Consider the following 2,916-nt stretch of genomic DNA (forward strand, 5'->3'; position numbering starts at 1 on the left):
GACAGTATCAAAAGCCTTACTAAAGTCAAGATATACCACGTCTACCGCTTCCCCACCCCATCCACAAGGCTTGTTACACTGTCCAAGAAAGCTACCAGGCTGGCTGGACATGATTTGTTCTTGACAAATCCATGCTGACTCTTACCTATCACCTTATTATCTTCTAGGTGCTTGAAAACTGATTAATTCATTGTTTGCTCCGTTATTTTTCCGGGTACTGAAGTTAATTCCCCAGGTTGTCCTTATATCCCTCTTTATAGATGGGCACAATATTTGCCATTTTCCAGTCCCCTGGAATCTCTCCCATCTTCCATGACTTTTCAAAGATAATTGCAAATGGCTCAGATACCTCCCCAGTTAGATCCTTGAGTATTCTAGGATGTATTTCACCAGGCCCTGGTGACTTGAAGACATCTAACTTGTCTACATAATGTTTAACTTGTTCTTTCCCTATTGTAGCCTCTGATCCTACCTCATTTTCACTGGCATTCACTGGATGTTCAGTGAGAAGCGGGGCCAATGAGTTGGTTAGTTCTAATGGGAAAACCAGCAGAGCAGTGACTGCAAGCAAGGGAAATGCATCCTTTACTGAGTGCTCCCATCTGTGCAGCACAGCGTCCCTTAATGGCACACTGGAGCACTGGGGACAGCACCGACTGCCAGCGGAGGGCGTCCCTACCCCACTCCCTGTAGCATCTGCTGACTTTTGGAAATCTCCTTTTGAAATTTTGCCCGTGCTGCCACCAGATCCTGGTTCTGACAACACGTGCTTGGGTCATGAACATTATTGACAGCTCTGGGCATGTTTGTTTCTCCTGCGGGGTGGGTCGGAAATTGCCTTGAGGTCCCTGCGTTGCTTCTCATAGTCACTTGGTAATAGGGTTTTGTTATTTCTAGTTGTCACCATTTGTCACAAGTTGGGTGAGTCACTGTAGGACCCTGAGTGCATATTATACCAAAAAATGTAGCCTAGATAATCTGTTGTGGCAACAGGGGAGGAGAATCGCTGACAGGTGGGATTGAGGGGCATTGACAGTGCTGTAGGAGTGGGGGAGCCCAGGGCTGGGGGTTGGGACTGATGGGCATCGGATGAGCTGCAGGGTGTGGGATGAGCTCAGGGAAGGGTTAGCAGGAGGCAGTGGGTTGGGACTGAGGGCCACCAGCAGAGCTGTGGGGTGCGGGATCTCAGAGCTGGGATGCCAGGGGGCTATGGATCAGAATTGAGGGGTATCAGCAGAGCTGTGGGGGGTGCGGGATCCCAGAACTGGGATGCCAGGAGCTATGGATCATCATTGAGGGGTATCAGAAAAGCTGTGGGGGGATGCCTAGGAGTGGGATAGCAGAGGTCTGGAGGTTGGGATTGAGGAGCAGTAGCGGAGCGGTGGGGAGAGCTCATGGCTGTGAGGTGATAGCTGGAGGCTGTGGGTCAGGAGTGATTTGGTGTCAGTAAAGTTTTTTCCTGGGGCTAATTTAATGTATTCCCCATCATGCTTGTTCTCCTGTTGATCCAAAAAGCCACTGTTCCTTTCCCTGAATGATCCCCCGCTGGGAAATTCCTGCCAGGACGGTTCCCAAGCCTCAGAAATATCTGCTGCCTCCGAGGCAGCAGGGAAACTGTCGTCTTTCCCTGGCTCAGCATCAGCCAGTGACCTGGAGAAGCCCAGCATGGCGCGGACTCTGCTCCTCACAGCCGCTGCCCTGCTGTGCCTCATGCTGGGGGTAGGTCTGGGGGAGGGATGGCACAGCTCATTTGGTGCAGAGACCAGGGCTGCCGAAAGCAGGATCAGGCCCCGGTGAAATTTTTTTTCTGGGCCCCCAGCAAGGGCAGACTGGCTAAACAGGGCCGATAAAGCTGGGGAAATTGGGCCATGGGCCCCCTTCCGGACTGCCGGGCCCCGGTAATTTGTACCGGCTTCCCTGCCTCTCGTCGGCCCTGGCAGAGACTCAGGGACAGCTTTGGCTGTTTCGGCCCCCAAGGGACAGCAGCAGGGATTCTGCAGCAGCAAGTACCCCACAGGGTGAGCTGGCAGCAGGGGGCACAGGGATGGGGGCTGACACCCACCCCTCTCCCTCCCCGAATCTCTCTGTCTCCCGCCTCACCCTGTCCATCTCTCTGACTCCCTCTCCATGTCTGTTTGCACCCCTCAGCGGAGGGCCTGAAGTGCTGGGAGTGCACCAGCACGACCCATCAGGCCGGCTGCATGCCAAAGGGAGACACTTGCACCACCAGGCCGGGCCAGTTCTGCATCATCATCAGTCATCCAGTGTGAGTCCGAGACACCCTCATCGCCCCACCTCTATGGGCCTTCATTTACACACAACCCCCCCATGGTCATCAGCCTGGAGAGATCCCAGACCTTTCAGCACCTCAACAGAGAGCTGTCACTTGGCCTGAAGGGAGCGCTCTGTTCGCTGGCAGCAGTGGTAGGGCTATTATCTGGTGGGGACAGTCACTTGCAAGGGTCTTACATAGGGGTCACGAGCTGTCAGTTTCCACCGCAAACCCTCTTCACCGCCAGCATTTAGAATGGTGTTAAATATATAAAAAGTGTTTTGAATTTATAAGGGGGAGTTGCACTGAGAGGCTTGCTATGTGAAAGGGGTCACCAGTACAGAAGTTTGAGAACCACTGCCCTATACCCATAGCCCTAACCCTGACCTTAACACCTTAATCCTGTGCCCATAGCCCTAACCCTAACACTGTTGCCTTAACCCTATGTCCATAGCCCTAATCCTAACACTGACACCTTAACCCTATCACTGATGCCTTAACCGTATGCCCATAGGCCTAACCCTACCACTGACACCCCAGTCCTAACCTGCCCACTTGCTAGTGCCCAAATACTGTCCCTTAATCCTGTCTCCCAACCCTTATTCTACCCCCTAATTCAAGCCCTATTATGCTCCGTATATCCC

Source organism: Mauremys reevesii, linkage group 15 (assembly GCF_016161935.1).
Source record: "Mauremys reevesii isolate NIE-2019 linkage group 15, ASM1616193v1, whole genome shotgun sequence".
Taxonomy (NCBI): Eukaryota; Metazoa; Chordata; order Testudines; family Geoemydidae; genus Mauremys; species Mauremys reevesii.